This window comes from Ammospiza caudacuta, chromosome 3 (genome assembly GCF_027887145.1).
Source record: "Ammospiza caudacuta isolate bAmmCau1 chromosome 3, bAmmCau1.pri, whole genome shotgun sequence".
NCBI classification, from domain to species: Eukaryota; Metazoa; Chordata; class Aves; order Passeriformes; family Passerellidae; genus Ammospiza; species Ammospiza caudacuta.
In genome coordinates, this window is record NC_080595.1 from 111,890,207 (window position 1) to 111,906,965 (window position 16,759).

A 16,759-nucleotide genomic window follows, 5' to 3' on the forward strand; every position below is an offset into this window, starting at 1 on the left:
AGGCCATTCACTTAAAAGTTGGACTTGATTATCCTTCTGAGTCCCTTCTAACTCAGAATATTCTGTGATTCTGTTTGATTCTTGACTTTTCTAGTCCTTTGCTATTTAATGTGCAAAACATTTGTTTCATGAAATTGAAGATTAGCTGGTTTTCCTCTGGTATTTTGGCAAATAGACTTTTGATAACAGATTATTAAATATTAAAAAGTCCTCAGAAATAATTTCTGGATGAGAATTTCATTCTCTTTGGATAAATAATAATTTCTAGATGTCAGATCCATGAAATACACCATTTCTAGATTCTAAAACTCAGCTTATTCCCTTTCCCAAATAATGCATTACATCACTGGTTACATTTTCCAGTTTTGCTAGTTGAAGCTAAATGGAGCATTTGGAGCATTTCACTTCAGTTTGTTTGCAAGTGAAGGGAGAATGGCTTTCTTAGACTCCTGTTTATATCTACAATGTCTGTGTGGATTCACATTGAGGATTGCCTGAGCTGTCATATAGCCTACACTGCATGAAGTAGATAGCTGTGGCTATGATTTTATTATCTGGTTTTTATATCTTTTAGACTTATTAATAAAACAATGTGGCCAGTGTTCTCACTATGAATGAAGAAACAACTTCCTGAATGTTTGGCTCATTTCATTCTCTTTGGATAAATAATAATTCAATTTGAGAACCAAATCATGGATGAAATGTGTGTTTTGCAATCATGCAGCTTCAGCAGGGACAAAATACTGATACCAAGGGTGAAGGTTCTACCTGTGCTATGGCAAACTCAAATGACCTTAAATTATGTAGTTAAAGACAAACACAGGTTAAGCTGATAGGCTTCTGTATAGTTACACTGAAAGGCATTTATTCCGCTAGAGAACAATTTCAAATTTAGATTGGCTTCTGCTGATAGTAAAATGAGTGAATGAAAATAGAGTTTGTATTGCTTCATTATTTATATATTTCCTCTGCATTAGGAATAATGAACACAAAAATCTAGACTTTAAAATTCCATGTGAAATACTTAGGTTTCAACATCTTTTTTTCTAAGTCACATCTGTGTGCTCTAATGCTTTCTCTGCTCTTATATTCAGGTGTTGATTAGTCATATTTTCAGATTTATAACCAGGTACCTGTCCAAAGGTTTCTCAGTAGTTTTCATCTAGATAAGAGTTCTCACACCTACTTGCTACCTGAGCGCAGCCACTGCCTTTCACACAAAGATTCGGTTCTATGACATGAATATTCATTGAAGGAAACGGGGTGGAGTACTTCTAACACCCAGGTGTGGCTATGGAAGCACATTTTGATTCTGTGTCAAATTACTGGATTTAATGAGTTTATTCTATCGCTGCCTTTGCCGCATTCCTGAGACAGCAGATATGCAGATCCCTAATTCCTCCTGCTCTTGTAACTCATCTTTCAAGATGATAGTTCATCAAGGCCTAAGATATTTTCATGTTAGGATTCCTCATCTGCTGCTTTAATTTTTGTCTGCCTTGCTCAGAGAAATGTTAGCAAGACATTCAGCCTAGCTCGTCATACTGCTTTTTCTTACAGTGGTTTGTTTTCTCAAGAAATAACAAAACCTGAAGTCTGTTTGGGATCCATGGGGTTACTAAATTACCTCCCAGAGTTATGTTTAAATAGTAGAAAGAAAGCATTTTGTACTGTCAGTTGATAAACTTCCATACCAAGTAAGTGAAAAAGCAGGTGAGTCACTTTCCAAAGTAACAGACAACAAAATTATCAGTTCATGGATAGGTGAGAGGAACCTGTCCACAGGAGAACAAGCTGTTGCCTTGAGGTTCACCCCAATTTTTAATAGATAAGGCCTCTCAGTGGTTAACCAATCTCCTCCCAGAATTTAAGACCGAAAGAAGAGAAGGCCTCCTTGGAACAGAAAGCTAAACAAAACCTGGTAGCCAAGGTCCTACAATGTCATGCAGGGGCTGACAATATTTGCTGGTGCTGGTTTTCTGAAAGGAGAAAAAAGCCCCACAATTTCAAGAGAACACAAACCTGCCTTGTGCAAAGACTGAAGGGAGAAAAGGACAGGAAATTATATGACACTGTAGCATCTTTTTCTTTTGAGGTGAAGGGGAGTTAGAGGAGGGCAGTCACCTAAGAGAGGCCTAGGTGAGGCAGGGGGCTGGGTTTCTCCTTGGTTTTGTTTTGGTTTCTTTTACAATCTAGATGGTTCCTCCCTCAGCTGTTTGGAATAGGTTATATCTTTCCAGATAATTAAATGTTGCAGCAGGACAAATTTTTATTGTATTACCTGGAAAAAGACAGGGAAGAAATCCTGCCTGGTGCTGTGCTGCATGTCTGGATTCTTGCCAAAGTTTTTATGTGTTTAACTACACTTATGCTCAACTTTCTTTTCCTCTTCTTTGGTATAACTGTTGTGTTATAAAAAATAGTGGTAAAAATGCTGTTATTCCTTGTGTGGGAAATGTGGCCAGGGCACTCAGGGTGTTTGTGGTCCTCTCTGAGAGGGCATGCTCATTGCAGACAGGTCTTTTGCTACCAAGTGATTCCAGTCACCATCCTTCCCCAAGTGTAACTTGTTTCCCTGAAATAATGGTCACACTTTCCACCTCCCTCTCAGGCTTAACCAGTTGAATAATTTTCCTTTCCTTTTTTATTTCTTTTCTTCCTTTTAATTTTTTTTTTTCTATTAGGAATTCTCCCTTGCTAATAGACACATAGATTCAAAATCCCTTGATAATCCCTACACAGAGCTGGCATTCACTTACTCCCTTTTCAGTTACTCATATTTGTGCTCACTCTGCTGGGGCTACTTTTTTATCATGTTTCTCCTCACTATCATCCCTGCAGAGGAGAGAGTAGCTTCCCATGTTTTAAATTTAAAGTATAACTTTTAAGTTCATCATGTAGACAGGTCTGCTTGTGAGAGTTACCTGCGTGTGATGTGCCTCGGGTTCACTAATTTATGGGAAATCTGAATAAATACACTTCTTTCATTTAAATCAATCAAAAAACAGCAATAAATATTTTATAGGCTAAAATATGTGTAGTAATTTTATTTAAATTTTTATTTATAAACATATACAGATATGTATATATGGGTGTATATTTAAATGTAGATATGAACTGAAGGAGTTTTGGGTGATATTATTCATAAGCCATGGCTTTGGGATTGCTGTCCTGATGTCTTTTGTATCAGTTGAAGAAAACAGTGTATAGAGAGGATGGAAAAAGAACAGATGTGGTGAAGCATGGATCACATGAGAGTTCTTTGGCAACACCCAGAACAGCTACATTATTCATTGTCTGTATGGCTTTTAATAGGATGCTGTAGTGCTGACCAGCACAGTAATTCCTTATTATCCTTTCAATGCAATTTGTTCCTATTCTTGGGCTGCAACCACGATGTGATTTGGACAAGAAAGTGATTGTTAATAGGAGACAAACACTCAAGTCTTTACTTTGAAATTCATGGAGGGGAAGTAATCAAATTCTCAAACCAAACCAGTTGAGTAGGGTGGATGTGGGAAGGGAAAAAGAACACTTCATTTTGCCCTGGCCATGCCAGTATTTCTTACAGGGTTGACAAAGTATTTATACACTTAACAAATATTTAACTTGCTCTGTCCCTTCAATGTTTGGAATTTTTTAAGATGTTTAGCTCTGAGTCATGCTCTGAGATAATTAATACAGAAATATTTTTTCAGGTTTATTTAGTTGATAAATATGCAATGCATAATTAAAAACACAACATCACCATAAACATTAAGGAAAATTTAAGTCACAGTGATGTCTCCCACAAACACTTGTGTTCCAAAAAGCCACTGTATATTAATTTACTTGTCCACAGTGTTTGGTGAGTAGTGTCATAAACCAGTAAACTGATATGGCATGGCAGATGTTAAAACCCACAAAGCACAGGGGGAATAATTTGAATATAACTTCTATCAAAGCTTTTTCTGCAGAGAGAATATTTAGGAGCATGGTCTACAGAGGCATAATGGCAGTGTTGACTACCATAAGTATATTTAACTGAAAGGGGTGCTCAGGATCATGGAAACAAAGCAAAATTTACCCTATTATGTCCAGATAATCTCTTTAATACCACCTGCCAGCAAGAACCCCCATGTAGGTGAGCTCTTCCTAAAGAACAGCCCTAAGTAAGACTGGAGGACTGAACTTTGCTTTTGTTAATTCTTTCATTTTGAATAACACATAGTACTGTCTTTTAACACAGACCTTTTTCAACATTAATACTTAAAAATATAGAAGTAGCAGAGCCCTCATATTACTTTTAATACTGCACAGATGCTGTTGTACCTGTAGGAATGCTGAATCAGGACACTTGGGCAGCCAACTGCAATTGTAAGTCAGCATTGGTGAGACTTATTGCACTGATAGAACCTAGATACTGTGTCTGGTTTTATGGAAAATAATAAAGAGGAATGTGATAGGAATTGGTGTACATCAAGCCCATTTGCTTTTGGGCTGTGATAATTGCACATCCATTGCTTTACCTCTGTCTGCTCTTTATTAAGGACTTGATAGGAGGAGGGAAGAGGAGACAAGAGGAAAGCCAGAGAGGAGGGATCAAAAATATGGAACAAAAACAAGCTAAAATCACAAATCAAGAACAATTAATTATTAATAGATTAAATTCACAGCAGATAGGAAAGAAAACTAACCCAAAAATGGAAGTAGGAGTGTTCAGAAGACTGAATAAGCAGATTCTGTCGTTTAAATTCTTTCGGTTACAGGATAAAAGGTTTGTACTTTTCTAGGATTCTGCTGTAAGCCAGGTTTATTTTATGTCTCTGCTTAAAGAACTGCAATTCTGATATTTGCATCCCTAAAAGATTAAGTGATTCATAGTAGAATTGCCTTTCTAACATGATTGATCTGCGACACACAACAGAATTAAGGATTCCTTAGTTTAGAGTATCCATAATGATACAAACCTTTGGTCAAGCATCATTCTGCCCAGATTTCCCAGGACACAGCAGGCATTCATAACACTGCAGCAGAGATTCTCTGGATACAAAGATATGATTCTTTAACAGAGAAAGATAGTGTGTCCTCAACTCAGCCATGTTTCCTAATAGTGAAGACAGAAGAATCAAGCAACTAGTTATACGTGCATATATATATATGCATTGTGTATACTCACTGTGTAGGCAGAGAACCAAAATTCTGAGAAGTCAAGATGTCAAAAAGCTTGGGCATCAGGTCCACTAGAAAATGATCTGATTATTGTGATTTGGCTTTAGCCTGCTGAAGACATGCTCATCCTTTTGTCTTCCAAAAAGTCTGGAAATCTATGGTTAATTACAGCACAAGAAAGGTTCTCAGCTATCCATGACAAAAGCTCTCAGAGTATTGCTCAACAAAATTACTTCTCTGCTTAATAAAATCCTGTGCTGCTGACTAGACTGATGGCATCATGGCAATTTCCTTGTCGGTTAACTTTTTTTTCCATATTCCCAGCTCATTATTTCTCTTATCCCCATGTGAACCACAAATTCACGTCAGTATTAACTTACAAAGGCTTTCATTTTGCTGTTTCCAACATGGCTAAAACACCAACTCTCTTATTTCCTAAAAATAACATCTAGGTTAGGTTATGTCCCATTATTATGGCTGGCTCAGAGAGACCTTGAAAACATCTCTCATATTTCTGCTGCTTTTTGGTGAGATTAATAGGAGAGCATCTAAGCTGTGGCTGATGGTAGGTGTACAGGACTACAGCTGACAATGAACATGGGCCTTAGAGAAGGGCAGAACACAGGAGGGAAGATGGCATGGAGTTATGCATCATTTTCATAGAAGGAACATAGGTCCTGCAGTATTGGTGCAGGAGGAATCTATATTGTAGTCTAATACTTTGGCATTCAAGATGGCAGTGGATGTACTGAGTCAAGAAGGCTTCACCCCTTTAGAATATATTTGAAGGTGGGGATACCAGTAAATTCTTACTCTGACAGACATCTTTCAAGTAGTCACAAAGTTTATTGAGGAGATTGTTGGGGTTTTATATATACAGTTAAAAACACCCAAACAAACTTGAACTTGTATCAGACATTTTGCATTTATTTATTCTTGGCTGGCAACTTAAGACAGCTGTCACTTGGACAATTGTCCTTCCAAGCAATTCAATGCATTCATCTTGATGCAGGTGAAGTATAAAAAGGTTATGTTCAATTCTATATTGGATCTGAATCCTGAATAGTATTCATATTCAGCTCTGTTTGGAATTGAATTTCATCTGAGTTATTGCATGCTCCATATAATATTGTGAACAGATTTAATGGAAGCAGTGGATCAAAATGTGTTTCCTTTAGAGAGGATTAATGATGGCCTAAAGTCATGTGAGCAGTCGTTCTGGAATGTGATAGTGCTGAGGTCTTCAGGGCTGGGCTGCTGAATAAACTACAGTCTCCCAGGCAGGGACAAAATAAAAGGTCTATCAAACCAGCACACGTCTGCGCTTTGCACGAGTGAGATAATGTGGACAGCCACATACTCACTGTGGTATTGCCCAGGGAAGGCAATGAACCCTTCATGCATTGCAAATTGTTTAGGAGGTCTGTCATCAATGATCAAGCATTGACAGTACAAAATGACTGTGGTAATGGTGACATGGGAGTGTGCACCAGGCAGTCTGGTATTATCGGTGACCATCCTTTATCTGCCCCGCCTCTGTGCATCATCGTGCCAAACACGCAGCTACATAGCATTTCAACATTGCACAGGTGTTACTTATGCTAGTATGTAACTTTTCCTTAGGATGACAGCCGGCACTTTACTGCTTTCTTCCCAAGGGTATACTCCTCCCTGCTCTTTCCCTTGGTGAGTAAAGTCCTGTGAAATTGCTCTTTGAATCACCAGGGATTTGTTTCTGGCCTCCATGCTGGGCTGTGCAGTGATCTGCAGTCTGGAGAGCCGAGGACTCGTCCTGCATCGTGCTTTTCTTGTACCATTTCCACACTTGTGCAATGTGTTGGAATGGTTTTCAGGACCTTGGCAGCTAGCTCTGCTCTCTCCTTGGGTGTGGCCCTCTTTCCATTTTGCCATGCTACGTGACCAGGTGGCTCACAGTACCCTCAGATCTGAGGAGGTTGCGACACACAGCTTGTGCTAATAGTCCATTCCTCTGACCAGGCTTTTGCCACTTTTTAAGCCGTGTGTGACAATTAGGAATGCGTGTATGCATACATATATGTGTAATTTATTGCTCTGTAGTTCCAGCTGCAGTGTAATAATGGGTTTGAAGAGGGTAGTCATGAAAAACTTCATCTTTCTGCTTTTATTGTCTCAAGAACTGAATTAGAGTGAATAAGCTGGACTGCTTTTTCACTTACCTCTTTAAAACAAGCACTCAACCTGCCATGGCTCAATATCTGCAAAAGCAAAGCATGACCCACTTAAAAAACCAAACTGCCTAAACTACTCTTTCAATAAGATTTAGAGATTGTAAAAGAAATCTACCATTCCTTCAAACTAGTTTTGTTCATACAATTTTCAAAATCACAGGAGGGTAACATTTCACCAGATAAGTTTTCAGTTTGTTGTGGTTACAAATACTATCTAAAGATTTAAATAGAATATAATGTTTTGTACTATAGACTTTGGTTTTTATGATGGAAGTTTGACATCTTAATTTCCTCTGAATCATATGTTATAACATGCAAATGAAAATTTATCTTCTTTTCTTCTCCTCTCCCTTTTTTTTTTGTTCTTTTCCTTTTACCATTTTGCTTTCTAGGAGGGTATATTTGCTGGGAAAAAAAAAAAACAACAACAAAAGAGAATAATCGTCTCAGAAGAAAACAGAGATTAAAAAGTTAGCTTTTGAAAAGTCTGAAAAATCTGACAAACTATGCCATAAATGTTTAGCAACCAGAGTTCAGATAGAAAGAACATGAAGATCTGTTTAGTTTTTTTATGTTTCCTCTGGAGAAATTTGTGATTTTAAAAGGCTCATCAGAGGTAATTCTGGGTATTTCCCTTCCCTCTTCTCCAGGGAAGTTTTGATGGTTTTGTTTCTGGAAACACGAAGGGTGTCTTTTTTTGTCTGGTGTGTCAGACAGTTTTTATTAGATAAATTTCTGTCTCTAGGACCTGAAAAAGACTCCCACTTTTCAAACATGGGAGATGTGTAGACAGTTTGTGAGGGTTTTTTCCCAAGTGTCTGCCAAGCAAAAGAGAAGCTCCCCCTGCTTGTGGCTGGCTGCTGTTCAGAGCCTTGTGCACAGCTGGGAAACAGAAAAGCTTTGTCAGGTTCACCATGCGGCCAGCTGGGAAAGCCTGGGCTGCAGGAGAGAAAAACAATGGAGTCACCTGCAGAGGAAAAGGGTAGGTAGCTGGAGAAAAGCCCTACAGAGTAGGAGGGATTTGTATTCCCAGCCTTTCCCAACAGGTGCCAAGAAGGCGTGGGAGGGAAGTGGTAGATTAGGGGCAGGGGAGAAGACTCATGCCTGCCTTCTGCACACAGGAAACACTTGTTGTCTACCAGGTTTTAATGGTCGACAACCACCTCCCTCCTGCATTCCAAAGCACCAGCAAATAATGGAGTGACTTTATGCAAAGGGGACTCCAGGAGTTGGTAATGGAGTGGTTTTGCTGTAATTTATATAGAAAGTATCTAAAATAGTTTGAGCCCAACACTAGAACTGTTGTAGCTAAAACTGTGGTTAGTTATGATGCTTTTTGAAGGGTTAGCTTTAAAAGTACCTTTGTCAAATCTGTTGTTCTAAGCCACAGATACCAAAGGCAATCATGGACTATGTTGGATTGGCCTATATCCAAACTAACAACTTCAGAAATTCAAGTGCAGAATCAATAATTCTCTATATTTCTTGACATTTCCTGGAAATCTGGGTGTTTCTGAACTGCACAGTTTCAACCAGTTTAATCTAATTCCTCTTGCATTATTGTTCATCCATAAAATATTTTTTTAGAGGTAAGATGTTATGTGAGTTTTTTAATACCAAGTAGGAATTAGAAATTTCATCCAATTATCCACCAATAACAGTAGTGCAATTTAAATGCTGCTGTAGTTGTATCTCTTTAGTAGCTAACATTTAGCAGTTGAAGTGCACAGTAGCATAATGCAGCCTGACTGTAGTAATTAATCTGTAATAGCAGGAAAACATGTATTTCCCTTTTTTCTTCATAAGTAATAATGTATCTGTTTTCTAGACAGATGCAATGTTTATTTGAATGCTTTCTGCATTAATTAGTTCTGTTTGGAGACTAAAATAAACACACCTAAGAATAAAAATGCATTTCGTGAGAACACTTCCTCTTAGAAGTTTCTCTTGCTTAATGGAAAATATTGCGATATGGAAGTAATTGTGGGATTATAAGCAATGAGTTGGAAGGACTATTCTACTTAATTTACATTTTTGCCCACAACACTATAGGGAACCAGTGGGTTTGGAGCCATTCCCATTTTCTTCATACTGGTTTAATAAAGTTTATTCTAACCAATATTGAGGCACTTCGCTGTAATAATTATTGTAAGAAATCATTTTAATGAATTCCGGAAGCCTTAGGTATATGCTGTTATTTGGAATAAATGCTAAGTTATAGTATTGTAATTCAGATGTAAAATGAGGTATCCAGCTGATTTTTATGAAGTCAGGATAAGATATTTTAGTAATAATAGTTCCTTGTGCTTAAAACTCTTCATCTGTAAATGCTGGAAAATCTGTACATCAAAGAAGTTATCAAGGAGTGTAAACACTTTATACATTTCATAAAAGGGCTTTTTGAAGCTCACAGGCTATCAAACCCAAATTTTCCAAAACAGCTGTTGTGTTGGGCACCTCAATATTGGGGGGCCGACTTGAGACACATTTCAGTTGAAAGGTACCAAATGATACCCTGGTATGAGGTATAATAGGATTTACATCACATGATTTTAATCTGTTTAATGAGAGCTTCTGAGGAGAAGAGAGACTACATTAATTTCATATTTAAATACAGTTTGATTAAGTATTGTCATTTTTCATTCTGCTGAGTAGTTTTCAGAGTCAGAACCATACATTAATTTTTTCTGTCACAGAACCATCACATCAGCTTTCCAAAGCCAGCATGTTAAACATGCAGTTCACTTTGTTGTTTATGAAATTTGGCTTTGATCAAATTAGCAGTCCAATTTGCAGTTTGTTTACTGTCTTTATTATTTCACAATTTAACAGCCTCACCTTAGTAACACAGTGCTCACAAGGATGGCTTTCTGCCTCTTGCCCTGTGACAGCCTATTCTACTGTGCCTGACCTGGGGAAAGTCCCTGTGTTGCTAGCAACAGGCTTTATAGTTTCAGACTATCTGCCACCCAAGGAAAAAATCTCCAGTTTTATAAATCTCAAATTACATAATGAGTTACTTTTAGGTATTTAGAGCTAGAGCTGCTGAAGGACACTTTGGTGCTTAGTTAGTTTAATTCCTTGGGCATCTGTTCCCTAGACTGAATTAAAACTGCAGGTGAGACCTAGGTTTTCTACCTAGTACTGTGAGAAGAACCATAACCTTCCTCTGCTGAGAACTTACAGCCAGTTAAAAGGAAACACTGGGCACAGGAGTGTATTAGCAATTCTGCCTTACTCTTGAGCTATATAGCATCATAGAATATCCTGAGTTGGAAGGGCAAAGCCCAACTCCTGGCCATGCACAGGACACCCCCAGAGTCACACCATGTGCCTGAGAGCATTGTCCGAACATTTCTTGAACCCTGTCAGGCTGGTGCTGTGACCACTTCCCTGGGGAGCCTGTTCCTGTGCCCAGCCACCCTCTGGGTGAAGAATCTTTTCCTGATATCAAACCTAAACCACCCCTGACACAACCTCAGGCCATTCCCTCAGGTCCTGTCTCTGGGCACCACAGAGAAGGGATCAGCGCCTGTCCCTCCTCTTGCCCTCACGAGGTTGTAGACTGCAGTGGGTCTCCCCTCAGTCTCCTCCAGGCTGTACAAGCCAAGTGACCTCAGCCACTCCTCATACGGCTTCTCCTCAAGATCCTTCACCATTTTTGTGACCTTTATTTGGAAGCTTTCTAACAGCTTAATATCCTTGTTACGTTGTGGCACCCAGAAATGTACACAGGACTCAAGGTGAGGCCAGGTGCAGTGTCATGTAGAGATGCCCAGGAAAAGGCAGCTCAGTCAGCCAGCACAGAGCAGCCACATCAGTGCCCTCTTTGGCAGAGACTGACAATATATGTGGCCTCTTTAAGATTATTTCCTTTTTGCCCTATAATCATTTTATGTAATGCTGCAATACTTTTTCAAGTGCCATAGACTTTCCAGGCTGCTGAGCTCCTATTGGCAGCAGTAGTTTTGTGTGAAAGCACAGGGAAGGGATGAAGATTGATTAAGAAAGCTGATTTCCAGAGACTGATTGTTCTGTCTGTGGTACAGATACTCCTAAGTTTGCAGGAAAGGAATCATATTTCCTATCTCTGGTAACTATGTACAAATACTTCACCTAAAAGAAGGAAGTGTTGCAGTAAGCTAAATTAGATAATTTATGTTAAATCTATACTAACCAGTGCACACAATTTAGAGTTAGTGACAAGACACTGTAGGCTCTCACAAAACAGAAGAGACCAACAAGAGTAGAAGAATGAGGCCTGCTAAATCAAAACCACTGATGTAATAGGTTCTTTATCATTGTCAATTGCATTCAGAAATGAAAAAAGCAAAGGGGTTACATTTGTTAGTTGTGGCTTCTGATTAGGGGAGACTTAAAATTAACTCCAAGCCACTCTCTTCCTCTCCAAAATGCTTTTGCCATTTATCCTTTATTGCTTAACAGAAAAAGTACTTTCAAGTTCCTATCTCTTAGAACAAAACATACACATGTTTATTTTCACTCTTTACTTTGAAAGAGATAGTTTTGATGAATATTTACACTAAGAAGATTATCTAGTGATACAGCTCTGACCCAGCAGCAAGATTCAAAATCATGAGAGCAAAGACGTGAGGCTAACTCATATCAAACTTCCTCACTTTCTCTTGTACTGAAACACAAAGAGTTGCAAGTGCAATCATTTATGTTAATACGATTTTTTTGCATATAAATTTTTTCTGTATGTCTTTCAGGTTCAGGAAAGTTTAAATATTCTCTCAGTTATTCATTGTTGAATAATCCTTGCTCCTGCTTTTGGTGCTAGTTCTTTTCTGCTTCTTCAAGTCCCTTTATAGTACCATTTTACCACAAATAGCTCAAAAAATACAGATTTAATACACTAACCTAGGAAGGTGAAGAACCAAGGATGCCAACATAAATCAGTCTCTTTCTGCATAAAGGCACGGGTGATTTTTTTTTCTTTAGCCATCCTACATTTGGATCAGAAAACAGTAACCAGGTCTGTGAGAACCAACGTGTGTGGTATATTTTCCCCTACTGTTGCATATCTGTGTTCTGGTATTGCACGTTAATTAATACACGTAAGGCGTTTGCCCAACACTAACTTTGTAGTTCTTTGCAACATGTTCTCTGCTTCTGTAGAGCTGCTTACTGAAGGACTTGCTGCCACCCTTCTGCAGTTCTTCTATCCTCTAATTGAGCCCCTTTCATAGTTCTAATTTGTCTGCCAAATGACTTATCAGTTGGAAAGGCTCAAGTCAGATATTACTTCCTTTTTTTTTTTTTTTTTTTTGCTTGTTTTTACCTGAGTGCTGCAGAAGAAAGAAGGGGTTAAAGCGTGGGAGGATTGCTAAGAAAAAGGGTTTGGTTACTGACACACAGGACTGCATCTCACACACGATAGTTTGTTTATTCTTCTGTAAACAGCAGAAAGAATTATCATCATCATGGTAAGGCAAACAACACTCTCTTTTATTCCCTTTTTAAACTCCATCAGAAATCTTCATGTTGATACACAGTTACTTTTTTTAAATCATAAAATCTACTGATCTCCATTAGTTTTATAGAGCATTTCTTTAACCAACAGATGCTCCTCTTGACAGAAGGGGAGGGGGGAAAGATTTTAGTTTATGGAAATTACTAGCTCTGGGGAAGAGGAGATGGGAGCAGACATGCCTTTTCTGACATGCCCGTTCTTATTTATCGCCCTTCTCTCCTAAATACTCATGTAAAGATCTGTTTCATTTTATCAATGCTTCTTTGTCTTTCCTGAGCTTTTTTGAAAGATTTCCATTCATTTGATTTTACGTGATTTGCTCCTTTCAGTTTTCCTGTTCTTTTCTAATACATCCAATATCTAAATCTTGGTGTTTGACACCTAAGAAATATTATGGTATAAAATAATTTTTATATATGCATCTATGCTTCTAGAGCTGATTATTTCCTTTCCAAAAAATCCATGAAACATGCAGGCTCATTAGTCTTATTAATCTATATGCTGTTGCAAAGTATTCAATTTTCGATGTACATTAGAACTAAAAATCTACTTTTACAGTGAAAAAATAAATTGGAAGCAGACAGGTCCTGTTGAAGATTTGAAATGTTTCACTAAAATACCCTAACTTACTAGAAAATACAGTATGTGTAAAAATATGACTATTAAGAAAACTTAGATTTGTTTCACTTCACTCTGCTTGCTCAAGTCTCACATTTATAGCCCCTTGCTTACTCAGGTAAGTTCCTGAATCAAAATAAATGTATTCCCTGCACAAATTGCTCAGGTAAAGCTGAAATTGCTTAAAATCCAATTTTTGCTATTTATATCCCCTATCTGCATAGCAGGCAAAGAGCTGGAAAAGGCAGGGAGTGAACTCCATGCTAGAGAGGACCTGTTAAATTTAGTGTGTTTTTTTTTCTCTAACTCTGAAGAGAACACTGTCAACCTGGAACATGGTATAGTTAAAACAAATGCTAAAAAAGGTTTAGAGAGTATATGCCAAACTCTTCATATTCAGAGGACAGTTGGGAATGAAAATAACAAGCCATATTTTCCTAATAGTAACCCCCCTTTGTGTCTTTGAGAAGGGTCAGCATAAACAATGAAAAATGAGTATAGTGAATTGAAGTAATTCAAAATAATTCAAATGCATTTGATTGACAGCAAGGTCAGTTAAAGTGGTTAAGTTTAGAGATCATTTAGATTAACTTAAAATATAACTGCTTATTTCCCCTTCAGTAAATCAGAACAAGAATTGACTCAGGTCACATGTTTTGTTAAGTACATCCCTCCCCCCCCCCCCCCCCCCCGTCCTTTTAAAAGAAGAAAATAAGCACCAAGCCTTTATTTCCATCTGCAACTCCCTCTTCTCTCTGCCAGCAGCTATGGCACTCACCTGTAGGAGAGCAGTATGAAAACTCTTCTCTCGAGTGGGTCTTGTGCTTCTCACTTTTCTCTCTCTTAGCTTTGATTTTTTATTTGTATATTGCTCCTTCCAGTTTTTATGTTAATATTTTCACAGCACATTGAGCCAGCAATACTCCAGAGCAATTTTCAGCCTCACAAAGCCCGGCACTGTTACTGTGATATGTTACTGAGATGCATTTCAGTCTCAGTCTCTGCAGAATGCTAAAGCCTGAAGAGTAACAGTTTATTTATTTAAATGTTTTTGGCTGAAGCACTTTTTGGGATGTCATGTGACTGCTAGAACTTCCAGGCTTTCTGTTTCTCAAGGCTGGATGAATTACAATAGTGTGATTTAAAGATATTTGATATTACTGGCTTTCCAGCATGAATTTCCAAGGGTCCTACACTATTAGAATTGTTGAGGATAGAAGGGTCTCAGAAGTTTTCATGTTACTTGAAATCCAGTCATTTATGACCTTCTAATTAATGATAAAGCTTAAATTTATTCTTCACTAGATGGTTTGTTGCTTTTTTCCCCTCTGAAGATGAACATATGCTGGAAAATAAATGTTTAAATTAAAGAACTGTCTACAGTAGATATTACCATCTATTAGTTACCACAAAGTTGCTAATGACTAGTAAAAATACTGCTTTTTTCTCTAATGTGTGCTCTAAGAAGTGTTTTCATTTATGTTCAGCTGACTCAGATGAACTCATCTAAGAAAATAACATCCAACTGATCCCTCAAGACACATCCTGCAGTTTTGATTCAACAGATCATAGTAGCTTATGCTCTCTTTTCACTGGAGACCAGCAAAGCACATGTTTAATTGCACTGTTAAATTAGGGGTTTGGCTGTGGCAACTTACATTAACTAATGAGAAAAAAACCCCAGCCGAAAACAGAGGAAATATTTAATGCTAGCATAAACAGGTATGAATATAAATACAAACAACATTTACATTTCTTGGTTAAGAAGGCAGCAGCATTTTGCTTTCAGATTAGAACACAGCTTTCAAGGTTCATGCAGAGTGCTTGAAATGGCTTCCTCCACACTGTCCAAGGAATGGATAGGCAGGTCCTGTAGATTTTTCAGTTGCCAATGCCTTTGATCAGGTATTTCTCAAGCAGTTAATGTTTTAAGAACAAGAATGCTTGAGCATAAGCACATTGAAGAAGCCTGATCTGCAGAGCAAGGGTATTTCTTGCCTTCTGAAATCAAACACTTCCATGCAGTGCTCTCAAGTCAAGCATTCTCATGCTGTGCTCTGGCAGGCTGGGTCCCACTCGGAGTCCCTTGGGATGCTTGGTCTCTGTGCCCTCTTGCACTGGCAATACTGGCTCACCTACATTTATCTGACTTAAAATACAAGCTCTTCAGGGCAAGTACCTGGTCTTTTATGTGTTTTGAAAGAGCTGTATATAATTAAGGTACTTTGTATGAAGAAATTACTTCAAAACAGTTTACAGAGGGCAGCTATTTCAAGATCAAGGAGAAATCTTTAGCCTTGTTCCCTGAGGAAACAAGGCTTATGTGACTGGACTGGCTGGCTGTCCCTCATCACTTCCATTCAACACCTTTTGAACTTGTTGGTTGTAGTTTAAACTACATTTGAAAGGGGGAGACGTCTCAATGATAATTAAGTTCCCATGGACTTTATGAAAATCAGTGGCTGGGAAGAGAGAAATCCAGATCGTCAGTTCAAGTAACTAATTTTTCTAGGTGTAATCTTGCAAACTAAAAATTTGACAGCAAATGTAATAATGATGGTCAGGTTGATAATATAGTCCCAACTACTTTAGAAGACTGACAGCTATTTTCATCAATTGTTAATATGATAGTTGACACCAAAATAAAGTTAAATTTCCCCTTTTATGGTGTCCCAACAGTTTTTAGCATGAACAATACAGTCCTCCTCCTCACACTTGTAGGTATTATGAATTATGGGAGAAATCAGTATCTTTCCTTATTACCTTAAGTGTAAAAATTTTGTATTTTTGCTTATTTTAGCTGGCAATGTTCATTATTGTCATCTTTTCCTTTCCCTGTAATTAGTTAGTACTGGCAATACATACATAGAATAAGAAATTAATAATTGGGCTGCATTACTTATGATCTGATAGGGAAATTTATAGTTGGTTTTGTTATCACTAAAGCACTTCACCCGTCTGAGCTGTATGAACTTAATGCAGCCCTTAATATTGCTCTTAATTGTTTTGGTTCTACTGGTTGAAAAAAGTCCTCAAAGGGAGTGGAAAAAGACAGGCATTAACTTTCTCATTTGCAGATTATTTCACTGTCTAATAAAACCTAAAACCCAAACAATACAAAAACTTGAGCTTAAGGTAATAACCATAGACTTGCCTATTTGAAGGCCAGAGGTGGAAGATCACTGTGTGAGGACACAGGTCTTGCTCGGTGCTACAGCTGCTTATCAGTTCAAAGAGTGACATTGGTCAACAGATGTAAGCAAAGACAAGGGTTTCATGGATT